This window comes from Salvelinus namaycush, chromosome 1 (genome assembly GCF_016432855.1).
Source record: "Salvelinus namaycush isolate Seneca chromosome 1, SaNama_1.0, whole genome shotgun sequence".
Lineage (NCBI taxonomy): Eukaryota > Metazoa > Chordata > Actinopteri > Salmoniformes > Salmonidae > Salvelinus > Salvelinus namaycush.
The window spans coordinates 77,506,551-77,528,574 of record NC_052307.1 but is presented as its reverse complement, the minus strand read 5'-3'; the positions used below and the strand labels follow the sequence as shown (position 1 = coordinate 77,528,574).

General features: G+C 40.9%; 2 long non-coding RNA genes across 2 annotated transcripts; both read right to left on the bottom strand.

The window, feature by feature from the left end:
• Nucleotides 1-1,252: 1,252 nt before the first annotated feature.
• LOC120056942 lies at nucleotides 1,253-1,842 on the bottom strand. The gene is made up of 3 exons (XR_005477859.1): nucleotides 1,805-1,842; nucleotides 1,579-1,722; nucleotides 1,253-1,382 (listed from the first exon to the last, which is right to left on the bottom strand). It is a non-coding gene; the product is annotated as an uncharacterized LOC120056942 (long non-coding RNA).
• Nucleotides 1,843-2,124: 282 nt separating this feature from the next.
• On the bottom strand, nucleotides 2,125-11,578 carry LOC120056937. The gene is made up of 3 exons (XR_005477857.1): nucleotides 11,533-11,578; nucleotides 2,671-2,774; nucleotides 2,125-2,312 (listed from the first exon to the last, which is right to left on the bottom strand). It is a non-coding gene; the product is annotated as an uncharacterized LOC120056937 (long non-coding RNA).
• Nucleotides 11,579-22,024: the final 10,446 nt, after the last annotated feature.

Genomic DNA, 22,024 nt, shown 5'->3' with positions numbered 1-22,024 from the left:
ATATGCAATTTTTGGGATTTATTATTATGTTATTTTATACTAATACAATTGCTCAGGGAAAGATATTTTGTTTAACAAGTTAAACATCTAAAAAAGGTAGTCGCTAGTGAGCCTTTGCACGCAGTCTTCACATGCTGCCTTAAAATTGAATTAAAAAAGGGAATCAATTAAATAAGAATTCCTACCAATATTCAGAACCTACTCCACATTTTTCAAAGTGAAATATTTTTAGGGGAAAATGTTCCTAATTTTAAAAAATACAAAAAAAAATATTGCGTATCTCTTCACGCCCCAGAGGAAATACTTGGTAGAAGCACCTTTGGTAGCCATAATAGCTGTGAACCATTTTGAATAAGATTCTACCAACTTTTCATCTCAGTCTCTCCCATTGACAACCTGTGGTTTGAATTGAAGAGGGCAGTCCATAAGTGCAGACAGAAGGATATCAAGGATTTGGAAAGATTCTGTATGGAGGAATGGTCTAAGATCCCTCCCAATGTGTTCTTTAATCTCATAAAACATTATAGCAAAAGGCTAATTGACGTTATCCTCGCAAGGGGAGGGTGCACAAAGTATTGAAAACATGAGTGCCAATCATTTTGACACCTATCTTTTTTAGATATTTTGTTTAAATTGTTAAAGAAAATATTTTCTCTGAGCAATTGTATTAGTATAAAATAATGTAATTTTCAAGGGTGCCAATAACTTCGTATGTGACTGTATATGCCCACTATATTGGACTATCAGAGCAAAATTCAATTAACATTAACATTGCTATGCCGGTTTCCAAACAGATTCGTAATTTTGGAAGGAAACATTGATTGGCATGAAACTACATTCATCACCTCTATTAATGAGTTATGTTAACTCTAAAGACACATGTCCACCAGTTTTAGCAAACCGGTTCCTAGGTCTAACATTATAGCTGCAGTTAGCCAATCAAGTCACAGCTATTGATTCAAAACTTGTGATTGGACTGCTTGAAACTTTTGAGTAAAAAATAGCACCAGTTGATGGTGAACATGTAGCAAACCAATGCTTAGAATCTAGAGCCAATTGACCGGAGTTATGGAATTTGGCACATGATATGATGGCATTTGCCATACTGTAGAGTCATCTTGTACTTAAAAAGTAGTGCAGAGAAGTTTCCCATTAGTAGGGTACTATTGGCCCTTGCCACATGTAGATGGTACAGAACATATTTTGCTGTTCATATCACAAGCACCCACAACTGCTGATGTTTTACCTTCAATTTTCTGCAGAACATACTCTCTCTCAAAGACATCTGGTAACCCAGGTACTCGAACTGGGTCGCAGAAACGTTCTCCAGGTTGAGAGTTCAAGTCTATCGGTACATAGACCTCATGTTGTGAACTCTCTTTCTAGGGTAGAGAACAAAAACAGATACATTTGTTTCATTTTGAAATGCTCCTGGTCTGAAAGATATTTTAACTACCAAACAAATAGAGGTGCATGCAGTATCTCAATCTCCCATTAAAAACATTTCGTATCATGTAATGCATATTCATTCAATACATCTGCTCTAATCAATGTTATCTCAAAAGACAATGGGCACACCTTTGCTTCAGATAACAGGTAGGCCCAGCACACTGGTGCATTCTCAAAAACCTCAGAGTCTTCAATGATTTTGTCACCTCTTCTTTTGTGGAGGCTTGGCAACAGCTCTCTGAAGAGATTGTACAATCCTTCAACGATAGCAACCTAAAACAAATGTATACATTTTATTAATACATTTGTGGACTTATTAAATTATTTTATATGTAAAACATTACCTTTACATTACCTTCTGGGTCGTTGTTCCAATTTCCTTTCTGTACAACAGCTGATGCAGACTTTGCGCCAGAGGATTGCATCCACTGAGCTTTCGAATGTATGCAATCACTTTGTTCAATCCCTCTCCGTAATGTTTATCGTTCTGTAAGGATAATGGGGAAGTTAATGCATGATGTGACAAAGTACTGTACATTAGAACGCCAATGGCACAAGCAAAGGAACACTGTAGCCTGAGCATGGTAATAAAAATATCAGATGTTTTTATAATTGTTTATGGTCAAAATGACAGTAACAAGACAGTGTAATAAATATTGGAATATCTCACAACGGCATAAAGTGAAGAAAAGAAAGCACTGAGTCCTTTCTGGGATTGTTGCACTGAGGGTACGACATCATTGAAGTAGAATTCCTTAGTGTCTGGACGCTCATCAGGGAAGGAGGACAAAGAAAAGCTCACAGTTGACTCCTCATTGATTCCACAATCTAGCAAAGTCTGTCCAACTCCACCGAGTTCACGTCTGCAAAAAACATCAATATTGACTTAATAATGATGGCTTATCGCCTGATGCTGTGTGAAAGTTATATTGATACTATATGTAGTGAAAACATTAGATGTACCGAGGTTTATTAATTATGTGTTTTTTTATGTATAATAAAACGTATAAAAAAGTCCTTAATGTTCCTCCAAAATCACTGTGATCAAATAAGTCATTATAATAATAGTGATGGCTTATCGTGTGAGAAAAAAGGTGTACTGAAACTATAGATGGTAAAATTATTATGTGGCCTGTGTTTATGAATTAATTTACTGCTTTTTTCTGTTATTAAATGTATTAATAAATTATTAAATTATACTGTATATGCACATAACATTACTTGTAATGGAGGACATGTGCTGGGATTCCACTTTCATCAGAGAGCTTCTGTCTCAGATCTCGTAGTGTGTCACTTGCCAAGTCCACCTTGACCTCAAAGTCTCCCTATTGATGAAAAGTATATAAAAATAATTGACAGTCATTATTTCAAAACACACCTTAATTGCTACCTGGTAACATAATAATACATACAGGTGTCACACCCTGATCTGGTTCACCTGTCATTGGGATTGTCTCCAGCCCTCCAGGTGTCGCATATTATCCCCGGTGTATATATCCCTGTGTTTCCTGTCTCTCTGTGCCAGTTCGTCTTGTTTGCCAAGTCAACCAGTGGTTTTCCTTGCTCCTATTTTTCCCAGTTTCTGTATGTTTCTAGTCCTCCTGGTTTCAACCCTTAACTGTCCTGACTCTGAACCCGCCTGCCTGTTCTGACTACCAGCCTGCCTATCCCCTTGTACTGTTTTGGACTCTGATCTGGTTTCTGACCCCTGCCTGGTCTGACCTTGAGACTGCCTATCGCCTAGTACTGTTTGGACTCTGACCTGGTTTATGAACTCTCGCCTGTCCCCGACCTGCGTTTGCCTACTCCCTTTGTTATAATAAATATCGGAGCTCAACCATCTGCCTCCTGTGTCTGCATTTGGGTCTCGCCTTGTGCCCTTATAACAGGTTTGGAAAAGTGTACAGTAAGGGGTTAGAATTAATTAAAGCAAGAGTTTAAAAAGATTGAATGTGATCTAAGGGTGTTTTCACACTTGGACCCTTTCAGACAATTTTTGTGAACTTGGTGCGGTTTCGCTTAATTGTTCAGTGTGAACAAAGGAACTAAGACCCCTCAAAAGAGCCCCTGAAGCGAACCGAACTCAGACCATCTCTAGAGGTGGTCTGAGTTCGGTTCGCTTGAATTCCGCGGTCAGGTTCCCTTTTTTAGGGCAATGTGAACACAAATCTCCACAGGTTCGCTTGTCATTATTCCCGCACCACACACTAGACTACTGCAACACAAGAGAGGAGAGGATGATGTGCATGTTCGCAGAAAAATCACATGCTATTTTGGGATATTGATTAGTGATTTTCAAGAATACACAGAAATTCCAAAATATGTGTGGAGTTTTTAGTTAAGATTATTTGTTTGCAATACAGTGGGGCAAAAAAGTATTTAGTCAGCCACCAATTGTGCAAGTTCTCCCACTTAAAAAGATGAGGCCTGTAATTTTCATCATAGGTACAATTCAACTATGACAGACAAAATTAGAAAGGAAAATCCAGAAAATCACATTGTAGGATTTTTAATGAATTTATTTGCAAATTATGGTGGAAAATAAGTATTTAGTCAATAACAAAAGTTTCTCAATACTTTGTTATATACCCTTTGTTGGCAATGACAGAGGTCAAACGTTTTCTGTAAGTCTTCACAAGGTTTTCACACACTGTTGCTGGTATTTTGGCCCATTCCTCCATGCAGATCTCCTCTAGAGCAGTGATGTTTTGGGGCTGTTGCTAGGCAACACGGACTTTCAACTCCCTCCAAAGATTTTCTATGGGGTTGAGATCTGGAGACTGGCTAGGCCACTCCAGGACCTTGAAATGCTTCTTACGAAGCCACTCCGTTGCCCGGGCGGTGTGTTTGGGATCATTGTCATGCTGAAAGACCCAGCCACATTTCATCTTCAATGCCCTTGCTGATGGAAGGAGGTTTTCACTCAAAATCTCACGATACATGGCCCCATTCATTCTTTCCTTTACATGGATCAGTCGTCCTGGTCCCTTTGCAGAAAAACAGCCCCAAAGCATGATGTTTCCACCCCCATGCTTCACAGTAGCTATGGTGTTCTTTGGATGCAACTCAGCATTCTTTGTCCTCCAAACACGACGAGTTGAGTTTTTACCAAAAAGTTATATTTTGGTTTCATCTGACCATATGACATTCTCCCAATCTTCTTCTGGATCATCCAAATGCTCTCTAGCAAACTTCAGACGGGCCTGGACATGTACTGGCTTAAGCAGGGGGACACGTCTTGCACTGCAGAATTTGAGTCCCTGGCAGCGTAGTGTGTTACTGATGGTAGGCTTTGTTACTTTGGTCCCAGCTCTCTGCAGGTCATTCACTAGGTCCCCCCGTGTGGTTCTGGGATTTTTGCTCACCGTTCTTGTGATAATTTTGACCCCACGGGGTGAGATCTTGCGTGGAGCCCCAGATCGAGGGAGATTATCAGTGGTCTTGTATGTCTTCCATGTCCTAATAATTGCTCCCACAGTTGATTTCTTCAAACCAAGCTGCTTACCTATTGCAGATTCAGTCTTCCCAGCCTGGTGCAGGTCTACAATTTTGTTTTTGGTGTCCTTTGACAGCTCTTTGGTCCTGGCCATAGTGGAGTTTGGAGTGTGACTGTTTGAGGTTGTGGACAGGTGTCTTTTATACTGATAACAAGTTCAAACAGGTGCCATTAATACAGGTAACGAGTGGAGGACAGAGGAGCCTCTTAAAGAAGAAGTTACAGGTCTGTGAGAGCCAGAAATCTTGCTTGTTTGTAGGTGACCAAATACTTATTTTCCACCATAATTTGCAAATAAATTCATTAAAAATCCTACAATGTGATTTTCTGGATTTTTTTTCTCATTTTGTCTGTCATAGTTGAAGTGTACCTATGATGAAAATTACAGGCCTCTCTCATCTTTTTAAGTGGGAGAACTTGCACAATTGGTGGCTGACTAAATACTTTTTTGCCCCACTGTATGTGATCTATAAGAGATCTTCATAGGCTGTTTATTCGATTGTAGGGTTTGAATAGTGTGAAAAGTCACCAACATATAGTATTTAAATCAGAACATAGGATACAAAATCAATTCTAGCTCTTAAAGGGGCAGTAGCCTACATTGGGTATACTATTTTAAATGACAGCATTATTTAATCTGCACTTATTCTTCTGCTATTTATTCTGTTACCAATAATATTTACATGTTAATAATATTTTCTGATTATAATTGTCTCATCTTTATGTCTCATATTTCAAAAAAACTTTTTTTGCTTTGTCATTATTGGGTATCATCAGACCAGAGAATCTTGTTTCTCATGGTCTGAGAGTCCTTTAGGTGCCTTTTGTCAAACTCCAAGCGGGCTGTCATGTGCCTTTTACTGAGTGGCTTCCGTCTGGCCACTCTACTATAAAGGCCTGATTGGTGGAGTACTGCAGAGATGGTTGTCCTTCTGGAAGGTTCTCTCATCTTACCTCCCTGACCAAGGCCTTTCTCCCCAAATTGCTCAGTTTGGTCGGGCGGCCAGCTCTAGAGTCTTGGTTGTTCCAAACTTCTTCCACTTAAGAATGATGGAGGCCACTGTTCTTGGGTACATTCAATGCTGCATACATTTTGTGGTACCCTTCCCCAGATCTGTGCCTCGATACAATCCTGTCTCTGAGCTCTACAGACAATTCCTTCGACTTCATGGCTTGGTTTTTGCTCTGACATGCACTGTCAACTGTGGAACTCTATATAGACAGTTGTGTGCCTTTCCAAATCATGTCCAATCAATTGCATTTGCCACAAGTGGACTCCAATCAAGATGTAGAAACATCTCAAGGATGATCAATGGAAACAGGATGCACCTGAGCTCAATTTTGAGTCTCATAGCAAAGGGTCTGAATACTTATGTAAATAAGATATCAGTTTTTATTTTTTATACATTTACAACAACAAAAACTGCAAAGCTGTCATCAAGGCAAAGGGTGGCTACTTTGAAAAATCTCAAATCTCAAATATATTTTAATTTGTTTAACACTTTTTTGGTTACTACATGGTTACTTCCATGTGTTATTTCATAGTTTTGATGTCTTCACTATTATTATACAATGTAGAAAATTGTAAAAAATAAAGAAAAACCCTTGAATGAGTAGGTGTATCCAAACTTTTGACTAGTACTGAACAAAAATGTTAATGCATGGGATTACAGATATGCATCTGTTGGTCACAGATACCTTTAAAAAAAGATTTGGGCGAGGATCAGAAAACCAGTCAGTATCTGGTGTGACCATTTGCATCATGCAGCGTGATCTCCTTTGCATAGAGTTGATCAGGCTGTTGATTGTGGCTTGTGTAATGTTGTCCCACTCCTCTTCAATGGCTGTGCGAAGTTACAGGATATTGGCGGGAACTGGAACACGCTGTCATACACGTCGATCCAGAGCATCCCAAACATGGTCAATGAGTGACATGTCTGGTGAGTATGCAGGCCATGGAAGAACTGGAAAATGTTCAGCTTCCAGGAATTATGTCCATACAGATCATGGGGCCGTGCATTATGATGCTGAATATGGCGCCGTACTGGAGGGCTGCCGTTTGCAAGCCCCGACCCAACTTTGCTATTTTGTGATTATGTTGTCGTTTATTTTTACTTTATTTTCACAAAATGTATCCGCTATTATTTCTTACAGCCGACAAGAACTCTTGAACATACTTATCCCAGTTCCGGCTTCCACTTTGACTCATCTGCCCTGGGCTCTCGTAATTCCGGACCAATTTTTGGGCTACCCAAGGGGAAACACCAGCATTATAAAGGCAAGAGAGGGGGATCCTGGTGAGATTAAGGCGAAGCGAAAACCGACCACCTCTTCCCTCCATTCTACTGGCTAATGTACAGTCACTTGATAATAAGATGGATGACCTCAGATCGCATATTTTCTAGCAACGGGACTCTCGGAACTGCAATATTCTTAGCTTTTCAGAAATATGACTCTCAGGCAAGATACCCCCATGGCTATCCAACTCGATGTATTCTCAATTCACCGGGCGGACAGGACAGTGGAGTCGGGGAAATTGAGGGGGGAGGGGTTTGCCTCTTCATCAATTCCAACTGGTGTGCTGATTCCAGCGCGGTGGAAGTATCGACCCACTGTTCACCCATCTTGGAATACCTGATAGCAAAATTCCAACCCTTCTACCTCCTGAGTTTTCAGCTGTTATCGAGACCGCTGTATACATTCCACCTCAGGACAATAAAAAGAACAAGCTGGCTCTTAACGAGCTGTACAAGGCTATACAAAAACAGGAAACCCTACACCCAGAGGATGCCTTTCTGGTTGCCAGCAATTTTAATTTGGCGTCAATAAGATACGTGATGCCCAACTTCCATCAACACTTCTCCAACGCCACTAGGGGCGATAAAGTCCTCAACCACTGCAATTCTACCCACAAGCAAGCATACAAGGCCCTCCCTCGTCCGCCATTCGGCAAAGCAGATCATGACTCCGTACTTCCTGTTTCAGCAGAATCTGAAACAGTATACTACAGGACTGCTTTGCTAGCGCTGATTGTAATATGTTTTGAGACTCCGCCGATAACATTGATGAGCTAACCACCTCTGTCACCGGCTTCATTAGAAAATGAATCAGCGTCGTTGTACCCACAGAGAGGGTTCGCTGCTTCCCCAACCAAAAGCCCTGGATTAACACAGATGTTGGCGCAAAACTAATGAGCAGAGCTACCTCACACAGAGCTATCGTAGACAACACTGATGCTATGGCCGAAAACATGAATAAGTACAAGAAGCCCCACTATGACCTCTGCAGAGTCATTAAAGGAGCAAAATAACAATATAGGAATAAGGTGTAATCATATAACACAGGCCTCCGACGCCCGCCGCATCTGGCAGGGGCTACAGTCCATTACGGATTACAAAAGAAGACCCAACAACATCGAGCAGGGTGTAAGGGCCTTCACTGACAGAGAGGACTGGGTGATCAGGTTCGCCGAGGCCGACGTGAGAAGGGTCATTAATCAGGTCAACACCCGCAAGGCCGCGGGCCCCGACGGTATTCCAGGGTGCATTCTCAGAGCATGCGCAGAACAGCTGGAAGGCATATTCACTGTAATTTTCTACTTCTCCTTGTCCCAGTCTGTAATCCCCACATGTTTTAAGATGACCACCATAATTTCTGTTCCTAAGAACTCTAAGACTTCATGCCACAATGACTACCACCCTGTAGCACTAATTTCTGTAATCATGAAGTGCTTTGAGAGGCTGGTTATGGCACACATTAACTCCACCATGCTAGACACCCTAGACCCACTCCAATTTGCATACCGCCCCAATAGATCCATAGACGACACAATCTCAATTTCTCTCTACACTGCCCTCACCCACCTAGATAAGAGGAATACCTATGTGAGAATGCTGTTCATTGACTACAGCTCAGCGTTCAAGACCATTATCCCCTCCAAGCTCATCACCAAGCTTAGGACTCTGGGTCTGAACACCTCCCTCTGCAACTGTATCCTGGACTTCCTGACAGGACAACCCCAGGTGGTGAGGGTAGGCAACATCACATCTTCCACACTGACCCTTAACACAGGTGCCCCACTGGGGTGTGTGTTTAGTCCCCTCCTGTACTCCCTGTTCATCCACAATTGTGTGGCCACACACGACTCTAACATCATTGTTGTCAAGTTCGCTAAGGACACGTTGTTGGTAGGCCTGATCACCGACGACGATGAGTCAGCCAACAGGGAGGTCAGTGACCTGACAGTGTGGTGCCAGAGCAACAACCTCTCCCTCAACGTCATCAAGTAGCCTGACTGCCATTAGGTACCGAGATGAGATCCTCAGACCCCTTGTGAGACCATATGCTGACACATGCACATTTGTGGCCTGCTGGAGGTCATTTTGCAGGGCTCTGGCAGTGCTCCTCCTTGCACAAAGGCGGAGGTAGCGGTCCTGCTGCTGGGTTGTTGCCCTCCTACGGCCTCCTCCACGTCTCCTGATGTACTGGCCTGTCTCCTGGTAGCGCCTCCATGCTCTGGACACTACGCTGACAGACACAGCAAACCTTCTTGCCACAGCTCGCATTGATGTGCCATCCTGGATGAGCTGCACTACCTGAGCCACTTGTGTGGGTTGTAGACTCCGTCTCATGCTACCACTAGAGTGAAAGCACCGCCAGCATTCAAAAGTGACCAAAACATCAGCCAGGAAGCATAGGAACTGAGAAGTGGTCTGTGGTCACCACCTGCAGAACCACTCCTTTATTGGGGGTGTCTTGCTAATTTCCTATAATTTCCACCTTTTGTCTATTCCATTTGCACAACAGCATGTGAAATTTATTGTCAATCAGTGTTGCTTCCTAAGTGGACAGTTTGATTTCACAGAAGTGTGATTAACTTGGAGTTACATTGTGTTGTTTAAGTGTTCCCTTTATTTTTTTGAGCAGTGTAGTATGCTTACTTACTTTTTTTGTATTTCATATTTCCTATTCTTATTCCTCTTGTGTTTTTTCTAGTAATACATTGTTATTGATTACTGCATTGTTGGGTTTTTAGTTTCCAAGAAAGGCATTTCACTGTACTTGTGCATGTGACATTAAAACTTGAAACATGCGGTGAATGCGGTTGATGAACGGCACGACAATGGGCCTCAGCACAGTATCTATGTGCATTAAAATTGCCATCAATAAAATGCAATTGTGTTCGTTGTCCGTAGCTTGGGGTCCGTAACCCCACCGCCACCACGGGGCACTCTGTTCACAATGTTGACATCAGCAAACCGCTCGCCCACACAACGCCATAAACACTGTCTGCCATCTGCCCGGTACAGTTGAAACCGGGATTCATCCGTGAAGAGCACACTTCTCCAGCGTGCCAGTGGCCATCGAAGGTGAGCATTTACCCACTGAAGTCGGTTACGACGCCGAACTGCAGTCAGATCAAGACCCAGGTGAGGACGACGAGCACGCAGATGAGCTTCCCTGAGATGGTTTGACAGTTTGTGCAGAAATTCTTCAGTTGTGCAAACCCAGTTTCATCAGCTGTCCGGGTGGCTGGTCTTAGATGATCCCGTAGGATGTGGAGGTCCTGGGCTGGCATGGTTACGTGGGGTCTGCGTTTGTGAGGCCGGTTGAACGTACTGCCAAATTCTCTATGTTGAAGGCAGCATATGGTAAAGAAATTAACATTCAATTATCTGGCAACAGCTCTGCTGGATATTTCTGCAGTCAGCATGCCAATTGCACGCTTGTTCAACTTGAGACATCAGTGGCATTGTGTTGTGTGACAACACTGCACATTTTAAAGTGGCCTTTTATTGTCCCCAGCACAAGGTGCACCTGTGTAATGATCATACTGTTTAATCAGCTCCTTGATATGCCACACCTGTCAGGTGGATGGATTATCTTGGCAAATGAGAAAAGCTCACTAAAAGCCATTTTATGCTTGCTCTGGCTATGCGATCCGGAGGCTCCGTATGGAGGGTGTGACGCAATTGAGGAGCCTCCGGAGGCCAAATCGAGCTCCGTACGGTGATGTCATGCGCCTCCCAATTTTTGGAACAATGCGGGGGGCTTCGTATACTCTGCATTTACATGATTGGTTGATGGTAGGTGGAGGCGGGAGGTCCTGTATAAACAGAAACTATTTCTGGACAAGTGCAAGAAGTATGAATGTCCTGACTTCTACAGAGGCAATATCGCAGAAAATGCTGTACGGCCACTGCAGACATCAGATTGACCATGCACAGCCTTTAACAGGGATGTAACATACTTTGAGAGAAATAAGCTTTTTGTGCATATGGACAATTTCTGGGAGCTTTTATTTCAGCTCATTAAACATGGGACCAGCACATGTGGCGTTTATATTTTTGTTGTGTATATTATTATTTTTTTAATTCAGGACGTAACATATCATACGAAATGGATGACATTGTACATAATTGTGCACAACAACATTTTCAGGGACCCATTTTGGCTTGTGAGCACAACTTTCAAAACTACTGTTTGAAATTATACAAAAAAAGCTTAACAGCTATAAATAAATAACTTGAGTCCTACAAGCCTTGTTGCTTTGAGCTTTGTATTTTTAATTAACATGATGAATTTACCTTGAGCATGATGTGGCATCGAACATTATCCTCTCCTATGATGTCATTCACCTCTCGCTGTGGCGTTCGGGGGGCTTGTTTCAGGTTCTCCTTGGGTGTAAACATGGCATAAAGCTTACCTCCATTTTGAATGTGCCTGTCTTTCAAAGACCCTAAAAAGGTTTGAAATTCAACATGATTGTCAACACAAGGGATCTTCCATGTTATTTTCCCTCAAATTATATTGAAGTAGATTACAATTTCCAATCCTTTCCTATGATCATAACAGATTTATATACAGTATGTATCCTGTAACAGATCAATGTTATGTATCACCATGTATCTGTATCAAATAAGTATAAAGTCATTTTAGAATTCACATGAATATTCATGAAATGAATGATTCATTCTCTTATAGATACTCTGGAATACTGCTTACGTAAAGTGTCGCTGAAAGTGTTATTTGATTGAAATAATATGGGCAGGTTAATGCATTAAAAATTGTTGTAAAGCTGTTAAACACATATTTTCATCCTTATTATTTGCATGTAGGCAGGCTTGTATGTTTGCATACAGTGGTAGTAAGCCCACTGACTAAGGAGTACAGAGAATTAAAGTTGCTACCTCGTATCAATGAGGCCTAAAGCTGAGGGATGGGGGGTGGCTGGAGAAATGTAACCATCACATTCATATACAGTTGAAGTCGGAAGTTTACATACACCTTAGCCAAATACATTTAAACTCAGTTTCACAATTCCTGACATTTAATCGTAGTAACAATTCCCTTTCTTAGGTAATTTAGGATCACCACTTTATTTTAAGAATGTGAAATGTCAAAGTAATAGTAGAGAGAATGATTTATTTCATATTTTATTTCTTTCATCACATTCCCAGTGGGTAAGAAGTTTACATACACAAGCTTTAACTTCCTGACTGATGTCGTGAGATGTTGCTTCAATATATACACATAATATTCCTGCCTCATGATGCCATCTATTTTGTGAAGTGTACCAGTCCCTCCTGCAGCAAAGCACCCCCACAACATGATGCTGCCACCCCCATGCTTCACGGTTGGGATGGTGTTCTTCGGCTTGCAAGCCTCCCCCTTTTTCCTCTAAACATAACGATGGTCATTATGGCCAACAGTTCTATTTTTGTTTCATCAGACCAGAGGACATTTCTCAAAAAAGTACAATCTTTGTCCCCATGTGCAGTTAAACCGCAGTCTGGCTTTTTTATGCTGGTTTTGGAGCAGTGGCTTCTTCCTTGCTGAGCGGCCTTTCAGGTTATGTCGATATAGGACTCGTTTTACTGTGGATATAGATACATTTGTACCTGTTTCCTCCAGAATCTTCACAAGGTCCTTTGCTGTTGTTCTGGGATTGATTTGCACTTTTCGCACCAAAGTACGTTCATCTCTAGGAGACAGAACGTGTCTCCTTCCTGAGCGGTTACGGCTGAGTGGTCCCATGGTGTTTATACTTGCGTACTATTGTTTGTACAGATGAATGTGGTACCTTCAGGCGTTTGGAAATTGCTCCCAAGGATGAACCAGACTTGTGGAGGTCTACAATTTTTATTCTGAGGTTTTGACTGATTTCTTTCGATTTTCCCATGATGTAAAGCAGAGGTGCACTGAGTTTGAAGGTAGGCCTTGAAATACATCCACAGGTACACCTTCAATTGACTCAAATTATGTCAATTAGCCTATCAGAAGCTTCTAAAGCCATGACATAATTATCTGGAATTTTCCAAGCTGTTTAAAGGCACAGTCAACTTAGTGTATGTAAACTTCTGACCCACTGGAATTGTGACAGTGAATTATACGTGAAATAATCAGTCTGTAAACAATTGTTGGAAAAATTACTTGTGTCATGCACAAAGTAGATGTCCTAACCGATTTGCCAAAACTATAGTTTGTTAACAATAAATTTGTGGAGTGGTGGAAAATAAGTTTTAATGACTCCAACCTAAGTGTATGTAAACTTCCGACTTCAACTGTATAGAGCTATGGATGCCACCTCATGTCAATACAAGGGGCTGTGAGTTCTATGGAAATAATTCACATCGAGGAGCTGTGATGTGGACAACACAAAAGGAATTACGTTAACTGTATCTGGTTAACTTACATGTGTTGAAGAAAGGATCATCAGTTAGAGGCATTCCCTCAATGGTGTAGAGGCACACAGCTTTAGAGTTCTCAATGCCCTCTTGGTGACAGATCCTTAGCATCAGGTCTTCAACAGTGTTTGTAGCAGGATCCATGTCTGCATTCAAAATTGTAGAGGGTCAAGCATGAGGCATTCCACAAAGAGGGGCATAATGACAGATCAGTGACATGATGCTTTTGATGAGTTTTAGAAACCCTCTAAATAAAATTATCCCCTCTTTCCTATAAGACCTACTACTACAGTATGTCTCACCTGTGATCTCTTTTGGCTCAGGACAGTGGGGGTATGTGTACTGCAGATTAAAAGCCTCCATTGATTTTTGTACAGGCATCGCTTGCTGTGGTGCTCTGAGTCTTCGGATGGAATCTTTCATTTTTTCAAAGCGAATCTTCTCTAATTGACTTAAACCTGTTCAGAAAAAAATCACATGTTATTAAGGTTATGAAACCTACACGAAATGGCAAAAAAACAACCATAAATACTGTAACTATCAGGACTCAGGATAAGACCCAGATGCAGACAGTTTGAATCACAGAGGTTATTACAAAACAGGGCGCAGGCAAACAACAGGTCAAGGGCAGGCAGAGGTCAGTAATTCTGGGAGTGTCAGTAAGGTACAGAACGGCAGGCAGGCAGGCAGAATGGTCAGAAATCCAAGGTAGCGTTAAACAGGTAGAGAACAGCAGGCAGGATCAGGGCAAGCAGAATGGCCAAAAACCAGGAGGACTAGAAACCAGCAACAGGAAATCACACTGGTAGGACTTGACAAGACAAACTGGCAACAGACAAACAGAAAACGCAGGTATAAATACACAGGAGATAATGGGGACAAATTGAAGACACCTGGTGGGGGTGGAGACAAGCACAGGTCATCTGGTGGCGCAGTGGTCTAGGGCACTGCATCGCAGTGCTAGCTGCGCCACCAGAGTCTCTGGGTTCGCGCCCAGGCTGGGCTGGGTAGGGAGGGTTTGGCCGGTAGGGAGGGTTTGGCCGGTAGGGATATCCTTGTCTCAGTATGTATAAAAAAAATAAAAAATAAAATAATAAAATGTAATAAAATGTATGCACTCTACTGTAAGTCGCTCTGGATAAGAGCGTCTGTTCTTGGCCGGTAGGGATATCCGTGTCTCAGTATGTAAAAATGTAATAAAATGTATGCACTCTACTGTAAGTCGCTCTGGATAAGAGCGTCTGCTAAATGACTAAAAATGTAAATGTAAATGTCAGGGTGTGACAGTAACCACAACCCTTTAGGTCCAGGCATGCAGCATGCATTTAAAACCATGGTATGCTGTATGCTACTCGTTAGACCTGTTTTTCGTGTTAGCGGACATGCAAATCTAACTGGCATAGATTCATTCGATTTTCACCAGTAGGTTAGTCTGATTGAAAGCAACTAGCTATTGTATGCTCACTACATCAGCAGATATGCACAAAAACAGGTAGAGAGTGTGTTAGCATTTTTGTTGATAAGGACTTGGGGTGGTATAATAATAAATTACTCAAGCTAAAGAATGGCACAGCATTAATATGGTGTCATTAAGTCAGTTACAAGTCTGTGACCTTACCCATTTTGTCTAAATCTTCACCATTTACGCCATCAATGAAATCGCTCTCATCTTTGACACCAAAAGTGAGAAATTTTTTGTAGTAGGGCTCCAGTCTGTGCTTTTGAAGAAATTTGAACATCTTATCCATCTAGAACATCAACATAAAGATAAAACATCATATAACTAATGACATTGGCACAGGCACTGGACTTTAATCTCTGACAAATGAGAATAAACCTGTAAAATAAGACATGTTAGCATTGACAACTATTTGTTCCTAATTGGTTTTAGGACCTACTTCACTTGATAAAAACAAAGGCTAGAATAGAATGGAGAATGTATAATGTAAATGTATCAGCTGTAGCCTAAGTTTGGAATTCAGTTTAAATATCTATTATCTATTATTATAAAATGACATATTTTCCTTGTTGGATGTTGCCCTTTTAAGTTTCTGTCTCTATTTTTCTTTACAACGTGTTAAACGTTACCTTGGCAGATTGATGTCGCTCCACTGGTAGTGCTGAGTTGTTCTGAATTTTCAGGTTCTGTTTGCACCTTTCATTTCCTGGAAAGGGTAAGGCTGGATGAAAATGAAACTGAAGCTACCTGTATCATATTCACTAGGATATGTGGTCTATGCTACCTGCATCGTATTCACTAGGATATGTGGTCTAAGCTACCTGCATCATATTCACTAGGATATGTGGTCTAAGCTACCTGCATCATATTCACTAGGATATGTGGTCTAAGCTACCTGCATCATATTCACTAGGATATGTGGTCTAAGCTACCTGCATCGTATTCACTAGGATATGTGGTCTAAGCTACCTGCATCATATTCACTAGGATATGTGGTCTAAGCTACCTGCCTCATATTCACTAGGATATGTGGTCTAAGCTACCTGCATCATATTCGCTTGTGCTGCTAGCTAGCTATGAACATAAATCAATCTAAACCTAAAAACTGTGATCAAAGTCACCATTTGTGAATGTGTTGACTAGAGTTCATGGGGTTGTGTTCAGTGTAGGTGTTTAGGTAAGTCTATGGTTGCCTGGAATGGTTCTCAATCAGAGACAGCTGTCTATCGTTGTCTCTGATTGGGAGCCATATTTAAGGCAGCCATAGGCATTAGGTAGGTTGTGGGTAATTGTCTATGTTGCATGTGTGCACGTAGTTTGTATAGCGTCACGATCGTTTTTTTCATCTTCAAATAAAGAAGATGTATTTATATCACGCTGCGCCTTGATCCTCTCTCTCACAATACGAAGACGATCGTGACAAAATGTAATTGTGAAATTGGCACACTAAAGGATAGAAATTTGCAGTAAGTCGCATTATAACATTGTAAATGATACACTTAGCATGAATTTCCCCTGTAATATGGTACAAATTGGATTATGGTATCTAAAACATTATGATTAATATATACCTCCTCGTTACTGTCTCGCGGGAAACCTTCACTCTTGCGCAGACATTTAGAAACGAAACATGACAATTTGAAAAATAAGCCATGGGAGTTTTTGAGCGAGAATAAGGACGACTTTCGAGTAGTAAGACATGTATAAAAGTAACAGATACCATTAATAAGAAGGGGCTAGAAGCATCTTATATGGTGAGCTACCGAGTGGCTAGGACAGGCAAACCCCATACTATTGTGGAGGACTTAATTCTTCCTTCTGCCGCGGATATGGCTAGGACAGGCAAACCCCATACTATTGTGGAGGACTTAATTCTTCCTTCTGCCGCAGATATGGCTGGGACAATGCTGGGGGAAAAGGTCCAAAAAACTATACAGACAATGCCTTCATCAAACAACACTGTTTCACGACGCATCAGTTACATGGCAGGAGATGTTTTGAAACAATTACTCCTTTGCATACAAGCCAGTGAATTATATGCGTTACAGCTGACTGAGTCAACAGACATGGCGGGCCTGGCACATGTCCGTTACGTTTATGGGGGGTCAATTAAGGAAGACATCCTCTTCTGCAAATCACTGGAAACCAGGACAACATGAGAAGATATTTTTAAAGTACTGGACAGCTTTGTGACATCAAATGGACTTTGGTGGTCAAGATGTGTTGGTATCTGTACTGATAGTGCAAAATCTATGACAGGGAGACATAGTGGAGTGGTAACGCGAGTGCAAGCAGTTGCTCCCGACGCCACTTGGGTACACTGCAGCCTCCACCGAGAGGCTCTTGCTGCCAAGGGAATGCCGGACAGCTTGAAAGACATTTTGGACACTACAGTGAAAATGGTTAACTTTGTTAAAGCAAGGCCCCTGAACTCTCGTGTATTTTCTGCATTATGCAATGATATGGGCAGCGACCATGTAACGCTTTTACAACATACAGAAGTGCGCTGGTTATCAAGGGGCAAAGTATTGACACTTTTTTTTATTTTTTATTGAGAGACGAGCTTAAAGTTTTCTTTACCGACCATAATTTTCACTTGTCTGACCACTTGCACGAGTTTCTCACACAACTGGCCTATCTGGGTGATGTTTTTTCCTCGCCTGAATGATCTGAATCTAGGATTACAGGAGCTCTCCACAACTATATTCAATGTGAGGGACAAAATTGAGGCTATGACTAAGAAGTTGGAGCTCCTTTCTGTCTGCATTAACAAGGACAACACACAGGTCTTTCCATCATTGTATATTTTGTGTGCAAATTAATTCAAGCTTACGGACAATGTCAAATGTGATATAGCGAAGCACCCGAGTGAGCTGGGTGCGCAATTAAGCAGGTTCATTATCCCTTTCAAGCCCTGCCTCCAGTCCACTTACCGATTTCTGAACAAGAGAGCCTCATCGAAATTGCAACAAGCGGTTCTGTGAAAATGTAATTTAATCAGAAGCCACTGACAGATTTCTGAATAGGGCTGAGCTCAGCTTCTTGTCTTGTCAAATCGCACTGTTAAGACACTGATGCCCTTTGCAACCATGTACCTATATGAGAGTGGATTATCGTCCCTCACTAGCATGAAAACTAAATACAGGCAAAGACTGTGTGTGGAAAATGATTTAATACCGAGACTCTCTCCAATACAACCCAACATTGCAGAGTTAGGTGCATCCTTTCAAGCACACATTTCTCATTAACCTGTGGTGAGTTATTCACAATTATTGATGAACAAATAAGGTTTTAAATGTAAGATGGTTAAATAAAGAGCAAAATTATTGATTATTATTATAATATTATTATTTGTGCCCTGGTCCTATAAGAGCTCTTTGTCACTTCCCACGAGCCGGGTTGTGACAAAAACTCACTCATTCTTGTGCCTGTCTTTCAAAGACCCTAATGGGTGAAATAGAAGATGCAGGTCAACACAAGGGATGGTCCATGTCATTACACAAGTTTATTTTCACTCAGATTATACTGAAGTAGACAAGAATTACCAACCCTTTCAAATGGACGTATACAATGATTTGTATCATAATATACTGTAAAGTGTTGTACCATGCAAATATGTCTTAGAGGCTACATGCATTTGATTGTATAGCTGTGATACAGTTATGGGGCCGAAAATGATGGGAACTGAGTGAAATAAGAAAACTATGCAAACTGTATCTGGTTAACTGACATGTGTTGAAGAAAGGATCATCAGTTAGAGGCATTCCATCAACTGTGTAGAGGCACACAGCTTTAGAGTTCTCAATGCCCTCTTGGTGACAGATCCTTAGCATCAGGTCTTCAACTGTGTTTGTAGCAGGATCCATGTCTGCATTCAGAATTGTACAAAAGGGAGTAAGGATAGTTAGTGATGCTTTTGATTTCTCCCCTCTTTCCTATAAGGACTACATAAAGATGGTGTATGTCTCACCTGTGATCTCTTTTAGCTCAGGACAGTGGGGGTATGTGTACCACAGTTGGAAAGACTCCATTGGTTTTTGTACAGGCATCGCTTGCTGTGGCGCTCTGAGTCTTTGGATGAAATCTTTCATTTTTTCAAAGCGATTCTTCTCTACTTGACTGAAACCTGTTAGCAAATTAGGGACATTGGACAAGTTGAATGCATGTCTATGGTGAGTGAGACAACCATTTATTATTTAATTTAAAAAAATAGTGAATTGACATATGACCAAGCAGAACAGTTTACATATAAACAAGCAGAACAGTTTACATATAAACAAGCAGAACAGTTTACATATAAACAAGCAGAACAGTTTACATATAAACAAGCAGAACAGTTTACATATAAACAAGCAGAACAGTTTACATATGACCAAGCAGAACAGTTTACATATGACCAAGCAGAACAGTTTACATATGACCAAGCAGAACAGTTTACATATGACCAAGCAGAACAGTTTACATATAAACAAGCAGAACAGTTTACATATGACCAAGCAGAACAGTTTACATATAAACAAGCAGAACAGTTTACATATAAACAAGCAGAACAGTTTACATATGACCAAGCAGAACAGTTTACATATGACCAAGCAGAACAGTTTACATATAAACAAGCAGAACAGTTTACATATAAACAAGCAGAACAGTTTACATATAAACAAGCAGAACAGTTTACATATGACCAAGCAGAACTGTTTACATATGACCAAGCAGAACTGTTTACATATAAACAAGCAGAACTGTTTACATATAAACAAGCAGAACAGTTTACATATGACCAAGCAGAACAGTTTACATATGACCAAGCAGAACTCTTTACACATGACCAAGCAGAACTGTTTACATATGACCAAGCAGAACTGTTTACATATGACCAAGCAGAACAGTTTACATATGAACAAGCAGAACTGTTTACATATGAACAAGCAGAACAGTTTACATATGACCAAGCAGAACAGTTTACATATGAACAAGCAGAACTGTTTACATATGACTAAGCAAAACTGTTTACAGTGGAATAATGCAGTTGTTGGCATGATGGGATACTTTAAATCACCTGAGTCAGTAACCGGTCTGTGACCTTACCCATTTTGTCCAAATCGTCACCATTTACGCCATCGGTGAAATCTCTCTCATCTTGGACACCCAAAGTGAGGAATTTGTGGTGGTAGGCGTCCAGTCTGTGCTGCTAGAGAAGGTTGTATATTGTATCCATCTGAATAGAACAATCAGGTCAGACATCAAATATTTTGAGAACTAGTTTTGGCACAAGACTTTTCCTCTCTGCCAAATAATGCTCTGCACCAAGAAGAATAAATAACGTTCCTAGTTTGTAATTGACTTGAGAAAAACAAAGAAAGAATGGGGATTGTATAATGTCAATGTCTCTTTATTCTCTAGAGAACTGGCGTTTCTTCACAAACTAAAATGTTTATTTATTACTGTTCATTTAAATGTATGAATATGCCTCCAACCTGCACTGCACACCTTAATCACTGGATATTTACTTAGTAATGGCTGTGACAATAGTTTTGACTGTTTGTTGGCCTGTTTAAGTCCTCCGCCTCATGTTCAGGAGTAGCCAAACTGAGTTTTATTAAGGCATTAGTTTAATTAAGACAAACTGAGTTTTATTAAGACATTACAGATATAGCTCTGGAGCAGCTCACACACCTGGGGTGTATTCACTAGGAACCAAACAGAATCAAATGGAACGAAACGGGGAGGGACCTACCTGAATTTGTCCAATAGAAACTCATATTTTTCGTTGCAAAACGTTTTGGACTAATGATTACACAACTGATTAAACATATTGCATTCTAAACTGCCCATGATAAGCCGTTTTTGGAGTCAAGTGTGTTGGTAGTGTGGCAATAAAGTGTGTCAATCAGACCTCTGGGGATGGTTGTTCAAAAGTTATCTGATTGGATTAGAATAGTTTTTTTTACAAAACTGAAAAATTGGATTCTGATCCTCCGGATAGGGATAAGGAATTGGTCATCCAATCTGACCTTTAAATCAGGGATTGTAGGTCATTTAGCATTTTTCAAAACTCAAAAGGTAGTGATTAGGATAGTTTTGATCCTGTCACGTTCTGACCATAGTTCTTGTGTGTTTTGCTTGTTTTAGTGTTGGTCAGGACGTGAGCTGGGTGGGCATTCTATGTTGTGTGTCTAGTTTGTCTGTTTCTATGTTTGGCCTAATATGGTTCCCAATCAGAGGTAGGTGTTTTGTGTTGTCTCTGATTGGGAATCATATTTAGGTGGCTTGTTTTGTGTTGGGGATTGTTTCCTGTCTTTGTGTTTTCTCTGCACCAGATAGGGCTGTATCGGTTTGCCACATTTGTTATTTTGTATATTTGTAAGTGTTCACGTTTATTTCGTCTTAATTAAACATGTTGAGCACTGGCTACACTGCGTGTTGGTCCGATCCCTGCTACACCTTCTCTTCTCTTGAGGAAGGCTGCCGTTACAGATCCCAAAAATCTGGATTATCTAGATTCCACTAGGAAGGTGGATTTAGAAAGGTTCTGACGAAGGCCGTGTGGCCGATACGTAAGCTTATTAAATATCGGTGATACTATCAAGAGCAGTGTGCGGTTTCCTTTTCCTTCATCTTGTTCAATTGATGCCATGCACCTGCAAATAAGATTGCTCAGATGTGCGAGTGCCTTTTTGAATTTGGATTTAGAAAGGTGAAAGGCACTACAACCAAGAAATACCAATGTAACTCAGGGGATGTTTATCAAAAACGTTCTTCCATCTGAAAACCAAAGGTTCATTATGTTAAATGTCCCCGAGCTGACAAGGTAAAAATCTGTCGTTCTGCCCCTGAACAAGGCAGTTAACCCACTGTTCCCCAGGAGGCCATCATTGTAAATAAGAATGTGTTCTTAACTGGCTTGCCTAGTTTAAAAAAAAGGTACAAAAA